The sequence below is a fragment of the Marmota marmota genome, unplaced genomic scaffold, assembly GCF_001458135.2.
Source record: "Marmota marmota marmota unplaced genomic scaffold, marMar, whole genome shotgun sequence".
NCBI classification, from domain to species: Eukaryota; Metazoa; Chordata; class Mammalia; order Rodentia; family Sciuridae; genus Marmota; species Marmota marmota.
In genome coordinates, this window is record NW_025999982.1 from 891,229 (window position 1) to 900,678 (window position 9,450).

A 9,450-nucleotide genomic window follows, 5' to 3' on the forward strand; every position below is an offset into this window, starting at 1 on the left:
CTTTCTCAAATCTTGCAGAATGCATCCCAAGGACAAAACTCAGGAGGACAATGGGAGCCCCCCAGATCAACATCATCATAAGGCTTGTGGTCCTCACAGCCACAACTGCAACTGTCGCTCTGGCCACTCTCCTGCACCCTTACCAGAAGGGCTACACCCAAATGATTCAAAACAACTTGTGCTGTTGCTGGGACTTTAATTGGACTTTCCTCTTCTTTTGCATCAATGCAGAAAAGGACCCCTTTTATGCTATTGTGTATCATTCTGTCATTCAGCCCGCAAGTACATGCCTGGTGGGTGGGGGATCCATCTCCCAGGATTCTTTTACCTGTTGGTTTGGATGATACTGTATTGCTGTTCTTGTTTGCTACTAATGTTTCCTCATGATGCCCAGTTATATCTGACCCAATAGCAAGGCACCTTTGGAATATGTCACTCTCACTTGATCATTCATGGGCCTTTACTATATTAAGGGATGTGTCTAGGGCATAGAGGTTATGTCTGTCTACAATTTGCCTTCACAATGATATTCTTTGGGACCCAGGAATAGGAGGAATTATAGGTTTTTTGGCCACTCTCCTTAGAAAGAGAAGCAAAAGTAGGTAGTCTTTGTCAGTGATCTTCCTAGTGGCATGACCATGCCCCCTCATGCTAAAGATTCACGTTATTGGCCCCAACCCTTTCTGCAGAGATGTCCATAGAGAAAATTTAAGGACATCAATGAAGGTATACTTCTAAGAGCTATATCTTGGAGAGATTGTCTCTCCATTTCCAGACCATATTTTATTTCTGATGAGCTTATTAGTTGGTTCAGACCCTATACAAAAGGTGGACAGAGAATTCAATTTTTAACAGAAACAAATAGTTTTTTTTGTTTTAATTAGTTACACTTGACAGTTCAATAACTTTGACATATACATTTGAATAAGATGGCATATAATTTCTCATTTTTCTGAGTGTACAGGTTGCAGAATCACATTGGTCATGCAGTCATATATATATGACATATATATGTGTGTATATATATATACACACACACACACACACAGTAATGATACTGTCTGTTTCATTCTACTATCCTTCCTTTCCCCTCATCCCCTCCCCTCCCATCACTTCTCTCTACCTAATCTAGGGTAACACTATTCTTTTTTTTTTCTCACATATTCATATATGTATTTTTGTATAACAATGAGGGTCTCCTTCCACCATCCATGCAATTCCATTTCTCCCTCTCTTTCCTTTCCACCCCTATTCCCTATGTACAGGTAATCTTCTTCCCATGCTCTTCCTCTTTTCCCCATTTTGAGTCACCCCCTTATATCAGAGAAGACATTTTTAATATTTAAATATTATACAGATTGGATAACAAATGCTCAAAATACAAAAGAAAGACAGTCAGGAGACTTTTTGCAATTAGGCAAACAATTGTTACATGGTGCACAAATGTATAGATATCAGTCCTAGATATAGATATAGTTGTCACCATTGATGCCATTTGGCTTACCGGCTCTTTTGAAAAACCCTCAGCTGAACGTGCTACTAAAGGCCATGTTTGTGTTAAGCCACTCTTCTTCTTTGTAACTTCCACTCAAAATCACAAAAATGGTCCTCTTAATTGTGATGATTCCCAATGTGATTAACCAATTGCTGGAATTCCTCTGTTAAGACAGTAGTGTTAATGAGAACAACCTCCATGTTATGGTTCCCAACAGAGGATGACTCCTCCATTCAAGAGGTTCACTTTACAAAAGATATTTCCCTTCCCAGAGTTAGGTGAGATTTTGGGATTACTGCTGCCATTATAGCTGCCTCCCTCACTGTGGTTGCAGCAGCTACTGCTGCTGGTGTAGCTTTGATCCAGTCCACAGCAAATGCTGCAGCCATTAATCAGGTAGTGTAGCACTCCACTAAAGCCCTGACCACCCAGGAGCAACTAAACCTGCACTTTCAAGGAGGTATCTTGATGTTACAACAAAAGATTGACCATATTTATGAAAAAGTTGATATGCTTCAATTGAATGTTAGAGTACCCTGCAGTCCTCAATTTCTGAATGTTTGTCAAATCCCTGTCTCACTAAGAAATGTAACAGAAGCTTGGCTTGAACTAGCAAATAGACTTAAGGGGCCTTGGGATATGACTTTTAGAAATTTCACTATGATGCTGCATGCCCAGATTCTCAGCCTAAATGAAACCAGAGCAGAGCTAATTCTTAACCCCTCAATCTTACAGCAACTATGAGATAAATTGTCAGCTTTAATTGACCCTACTAATTGGATCCTCACTGGTATTGGCATAGTTTTTCTTGTTTTAGCATATGTTATTTTAAGATGCTTCCAAAAAAGGCTCAACAAAATAGAAGCAAAACAAGCTATGTTAGTTCATGCATATAAGGAAAGTCAAAAGGAAAATAATGATTCCTCCGCATCTGTATGAATGGTGGCTATGGACAGGATCTAAATAGTACCAACTAAGGGCCAGTTCTCTATGAGGGATCATACCCTGAGTCTTATCACTGCTCTCCTTTTCATCTATCTGTCTCTCTCAGCTCTGTCACTATATTACTGTTTGTCTATGGCCTTTCTCCTTCCTTCCTGAATGCAGCCTCACCAGCCTAGTGCTGTGAGCTTGGCCCTCCACATAGAAGAAACCTGAATTTCCTGATCCTAAGGTGAATGCTGGCATGGAGGACATGGGGGCATTATCTATCAAGGAGACAGAGAACTCTCTTGGGGAAAATGCCTTGCACACTCCACATCACCCTGTTTGGCCCCAGAGGATGGCTGGTTTGCCAAAGATGGGTAAGATTCCTCAAGGGAAGTACAACCAAAGACAGGCACAGTCACAGAGGGGCCATCAGGAGAAAACTAGGAGACCAAGAGAGGTGAGGCACAGAACCTCACCCCTCACCTGTGCAAAGGCCTAAGTCTTCACCCATTTAGGAGAGGTCTTTTGCCCCTATGGATGCTTTTTCCCCATGCCCAGCTCATATGGGGACCCAAGTGACAGACAGAGACCTAGTCAGCAATGGCTACCCTCTCACCACAGCAGGAAACAAGTGCAGCTACAGGAATGGGCCATGTCTTGGTTCTTTCCCCTTTTTCTATGCTCTTCCCTCTTCCTTTGTTCTCTCATCATGGTTCTCCTTCAGCAACAAGTTTAATAAAAAGGGAGGAAATGTTGGAATCACTTTCAGTATACAGCTAGCAGCTATGAGCAGCTTGGAGTGCTTGAAGAATTTACATTTGTTTGGGCTTGATAGGAAGGCCTGCAGGATGCAATGCTCTGCTCTAGCGAGCCGTTAGTGAAACCACATCCTTAGCACCTGTGGTTAGCATTGCCAAGCTGCCAGGCCAGGAAGCTAATAGCCAGGAGCTTCAGACATGGAACTCCTAACTTAGAAACCCCCAACCCTAGGGACAAAGACCCTTCCTGATGATAACAATATTTAGAAAATCCTCATAGTATGGTTACATTAGGCATAAGATGATCGGCTTATGGATACTATCTGCTCATGTGTGATTGATAGGCCGCCCCACTGGAACCCTATAACAATTGTATGCATTCCAAAAATAAACTGAGTTGCTTGATGACGACCTGAGGTGGGGCTCCAGCCAGTTCTCTCACCAGTTCCCAGAGTCTATGTGTTGATTCTGCATCTCTAACCCCCACGACAAAGTAACCGAGCGACTAATTGACCACATCAGTGACCAGCACCACAGCACCTTCCAGTGGGCCATCATCCCATCTTCCCCATTGAGTTCTGCACCTCAGTTTCACTGGGAACCCTATCTTACATTGCTTCCTTCCTTTGCTACTCTGCCTCATCCCAAGTAGATAACCACCTTTTATTTGTTAATTCTTTTTCCTTTTTCAGTGCTAGGGAATAAACTCAGGGCCTCAGGCATGAATAAGTCTATATTAAGTTTTTCTTGTTCAAATGGTTTCTAGACTTTGATAGAAGCATCTAAACCACAGTAACTTAGTACCTTTTAAAGGAGAGCACTGACATGCTCACAGCATGTGAGGAAGAGTAATTAAGGCATTAATCAATTTAGTAAAATGGTTAACTCCAACAATGATGTTATATAAATATCTTGATTTTTTGTAGATTTTAAGTATTTTCTATATGTAAATAGATTATTTGTCAGTTTGATGGAAAAAGTGTCAGCAACAGATTAGGAAAGAAAGGAGAAAGAGGAGGATGGAGGCAGTAGTGTTTGTTTTCTTACTCCAAAATTGTTGTTTCCTCAACTGCCTTGCAGTCTACTTCAGAATTATATCATCTGATTTAGAATGTGATTACATTGATCCTAGATCATGTTGCTCAGAATTTCTTGGCCATACCATTGTCACCATATTCTGCTTGTTTTGATGCACTGTTTCTTCTTCCCTCTTAATTTTAGCTGTTGCTACTTGGAATATAGATTGGTTCATTATGGTGCCAAGTGGCAACATAGGGATGTTTGACCCAACAGAAATACAAAATTGAGGTCTACTGAAGTCACACATGAAAGAAACCATGATCAAGCTTTGTTTCCACTTGCTTCATTTCCTCATGTATTTTCATAACATTATTTTAGCTGTGATAAATGACTGAAGACAGAGAAACTATGGTTGGAGTTAATATACACTACAATGGCATATGATCAACCCAAACTGAGTCATAGGACATACACAATTTAAACAGATCAGTTTCAAGCAAGGAATTAGATGACAACATCAAAAGCCTATCAACAAAGAATCCTGAGACCAGACGGATTCACAGATTAGTTGTTCAAGACCTATAAGGAAGAATTAATACCAAATATTCCTCAAATTTCTCCATGAAATAGGCTAGGAAGTATCCCTTCTGAACTCATTCTACAAAGTCAGTATCATCCTGATATCAAAACCAGGCAGAGACACATCAAGGAAAAAAAAATTCAGACCAATATCCTTGACAAATGTTGATGCAAAAATTCACAATTAAATTCTGGCAAATTGCACACAAAAGCATAATAAAGAAGTAGTGCACCATGATCAAGTGTGGTTCTTTCCTGGGATGCAAAGTTGATTCAACATATGGAAATCAGTAAATATAATTGATCACATCAAGAGACTTAAAGATAATAATCATATGATTTTATCAATTGATACAGAGAAAGCATTTGACAAAATACAGCACCCTTTCATGTTCAAAACACTAGAAAAATTCAGAATAGTAGGAACATGCCTCAACACTGTAAAAGCTATCTATGCTAAACCCAAGGCCAACATCATTCTAAATGGCAAAAATTGAAAGCATTTCCTCTAAAAACTGTTATAAGAGAGGGATGCCCTCTTTCACCATTTCTATTCAATATAGTCCTTGAAAAACTGCCCAGAGCAATTAGACAGATGAAAGGAATTCAAAGGATACAAGTAGAAAAAGAAGAACTCAAATCATTATTTGTTGGTGACATGATTCTATACTTAGAAGATCAAAAAAAAAACTACACCAGAAAACTTGTGGAATTAATGAATGAATTCAGCAAAGTAACAGAATATAAAATCCATACCCATAAATCAATTGCATTTCTATACATCAGTGATGAATCCTCTGACAGACAAATTAGGAAAAATACCCCATTCACAATGGTCTCAAAAATATATAAAATCCTTGGGAATCAACTTATCAAAATAGGTGAAAGACCCCTACAATGAAAACTATAGAACACAGCTTAGAAGATGAAAAGATCTCCCATGCTCTTAGATCTCCCATGCTCTTAGATAGGCAAAATTAATGTTGTCAAAATGGCCACACTACCCAAAGCACTATACAGATTCAATGTGATTCCAATTAAAATCCTAACATCATTCCTTATAGAAATAGAAAAAGCAATTATGAAATTTATTTGGAAAAATGAGACCCAGAATAGCAAAAGTAATCCTTATCAAGAAGAATGAAGCAGAGTCATCACAATAGTAGACCTTAAACTATACTACAAATCTATAGTAACAAAAACAGCATGGAATTGGCACCCATATAGACATGTAGACCAATGGTACAGAATAGAAGACACAGAGAAACCCATTTAAATACAGTTATCTCATACTAGACAATGGCATCAAAAACATACATTGGAGAAAAGATATCCTCTTCAACAAATGGTGCTGAGAGAACTGGAAATCCATATGCAGCAAAATGAAAATAAACCCCCAACTCTCTCCATGCACAAAACTCAACGTGGATCAAGGACCTAGGAATTAGTCTAGAGATGCTGCGCCTAATGGAGGAAAAAGTAGGTACAAATCTTAATCAGGTCAGATTAGGCCCCGACTTCTTTAAAAAGAGTCCTAAAGTGCAAGAAATAAAATCAAGAATTAATAAATGGGATGGACTCAAAAGCTTCTTCTCAGCAAAAGAAACAATCAATCAGGTAGAGCACTAATCTCCAGGATTTATAAAGAACTCAAAGAACTTAAAACCAACAAACCAAACAATCCAATCAACAAATGGGCTAAGGAGCTGAATGGACACTTTTCAGAAGATGATTTACATTCAATCAATAAATATATGAAAAATGTTCAACATCTCTAGTAAACAGAGAAATGCAAATTAAAACTACTCTAAGATTTCATTTCACACCAATCAGAATGGCAGTTATCAAGAAACAGACAACAATAAATGTTGGTAAGGATGTGGGGGAAAAGGTAAACTCATACATTGCTGGTGGGACTGCAAATTGGTGCAACCACAATTCACAATAGCTAAACTGTGGAGCCAACCTAGATGCCCTTCAGTGGATGAATGGATAAAAAAAGTGGTATATATACACAATTGAATTTTACTAATCAATAAAAGAGAATAAAATCATGGCATTTGAGGTAAATGGATGGCGTTGGAGAATATAATGCTAAGTGAAGTTAGCCAATCCCCCAAAACCAAAGGCTAAATGTTCTTCTGATAAGTGGATGTTGATCCAAAATGGGGAGGGAGAGGCATGGGGGAAATGGGAGAACTTTGATTGGGCAAAGGGGAGGGAGGGTGGGGAGGGGGCATGGGAACAGAAAGATGGTGGAATGAGATGGATATCATTACCCTAGGTACATGTAAGACTGCACATAGGGTGTGAGGCTACATGGTGTATAACCAGAGAAATGAAAATTTGTTCAGCAATGTGTATAATGAATCAAAATGTATTCTGCTGCCATATATACCTAATTTTAAAAAAGATACATTACAGTTAACAGTTGCAGAATCAGTGACTACTTACATCATCATGAGAATCATGACCATAGCAGTATATAATTTTGTATTTGAACAAGATAGTATTTTTACCATAATTAAAGTATTTAAAAAACAATGGAAAAAATTACTTGTCATATCCTTCCTTCCATTTATCCTGTACATTTATGAAGGAGCTACAGGCACACTTCTTTTGAAACAAAAAAGATAGTATGCACATAACATGATTTTATCCAAAGAAAATAGAACTAATTATTCTAACAAGTGGACCAGCTACCTAATTCCAGAGAGAGTGCTTAACATTCTCACTGTTGGTAAAGTTTGTTAATATTGCTTTGATTTATAAGATACCTAGGTAAACATATTGCAATTAATTTCTCTTGAAAAGTTACACTGATAGAGGTTGTAAAGTGGTTTCCTGAGTTTTCTAATTTTGTTAAAAGGGAAATGTTTGAGACAGAGATCCAACATGGTGGTGGGCATGGAGAGATCAAGTCTCTGACCTCTTCAGCTGTGGGCATAGGGAGTCGTAAATCGTATAAATGCTGTTTGCTCAGGATCACTAGGCAATGCTGAGCTGATGTGGATCTGGGGCGAACACTCTGGGCCTCTCAGAACACACATGGAGTCCAGATCGGCTGAATTCAAGCTCCCGTTCACCTGTGTCTCGCAGACAAACCGCTGTGACTCAGCACTAAAGGATCCCACTGAAACAACTGGTCGGCCCTTCGGAACCTGCAGAGGTTAATATCAACCGAGCCTTCATAGGTAGTGGCCACAGGATTGAGACGGGGCTTGGGGAAGCCAGTCAGGAGCCACCCGTTGCATTGGTCACCCAGCAAAGGGAACGAATTGTCACCATTTGCATGGGATACCACCATAGCAGAGAACTGATGTCACCAAATGCGGCGGAGGAGATAACTTCATTGAAACCGGCGGCGACAGGTGTGTAACCCCTAGTCCTCCCTCTCCACACAGCAGGGAAACATTAAGGGCCCCTCCCAGCTCTCCCGTGAGTGCAATAGTCAGACCGAGGGAATGAGGAGTGGCGCGGGACCCGCAGCATGGAACCCCCGGCTACCGCTTCCACCAGTGCTGACAACTGAGGTCTCTTGCACCAGCTACCGGGGTCGTGGCTAATGGAGGGCAAGCAAAATTCGCTGAGGATTCTCAGCCCCAAGCTCCATAAACTTAGGGTCTGAGGGAATGGCAAACAGGGAGAGTGTCCCAGTTGTTCAAGAAAATAGGGCTTCCGGGAGCAGCAGACATGGCGTGTAGCCAGTATTGTGGTGAGCATCACTGGTGAGCAGGCCCTGGCTTGAGGAAAAGTGGGGAAGTGACTAGACACAAGAGAAGGCCCTAGGCACTTAGGATTGGAGCCCCGCCCAGTCGGGGAGGAGGAGCTGCTTCACAGTGATTGGCTCCTGCATATTGAGAGGAGAAGCTTGGCCCAGTGGGCACAGCTCCACCTACTGGAAGAGAAGTTAATCAAACTCTAAGACTGCATTTAATATTTTTTTTATTTGTTTTCTTTCATTTTCATTTTTTTTTATTTTTTAAATTTTTTAAAATATTTTTTATTATGTTTTTTAATTTTTATTTTTTTTCATTATTTTTTTCTTTTGTCTTTTCAATTTCCTTATTCCCCCTTCCTTGAATTCTACCTGCTTACTCTCATTCTCTTTAGTGATTTCTTCCCTTCCCTTCTAATACCTTTCCTCCCAAGCATCAAATAAATTTATAGGAGTAAAAAGTAACTCAGCAGTCAAACAGAACAAGAAGTAGCATGAGCAGCATGAAAAAGCAAGAAAGAAAAGGAGTACAAAAAATGCAGGACACCCTAAATATTCAGGAGGACCTAGAGGAATCAGAAAAATGGTCAAATAAAGAACTCTAGGAATACCTTAGAGAGATGGAATGGAACCATAAAGAGGATATGAGACAGCAAATTCAAACAGTGAAAGAACACATTGAAAATGAATTACATAAACAGATAAAAGAAGCAAATAAGCATCTTTTTGGAGATAGAGATTATAAAAAAATAAACAATAATTCTGGAAATGAAGGAAAATATAAACCAAATTAAAAACTCAAATGAGAGTATCACTAACAGAGTGGAGCAAGTAGAAGCCAGAACGTCAGATAATGAAGACAAAATATATCATCTTGAAAAGAGTCTAGCCAAATCAGAAAGGCTGGTAAAAAATCATGAGAAAAACATCCAAGAGATATGGGATAACAT

The 9,450-nt window shown here is 39.5% G+C and overlaps 1 pseudogene; it reads left to right on the forward strand.

Moving 5' to 3' along the window:
• Nucleotides 1-4,202: 4,202 nt before the first annotated feature.
• LOC107144056 lies at nt 4,203-4,598 on the forward strand (annotated as a pseudogene).
• Nucleotides 4,599-9,450: the final 4,852 nt, after the last annotated feature.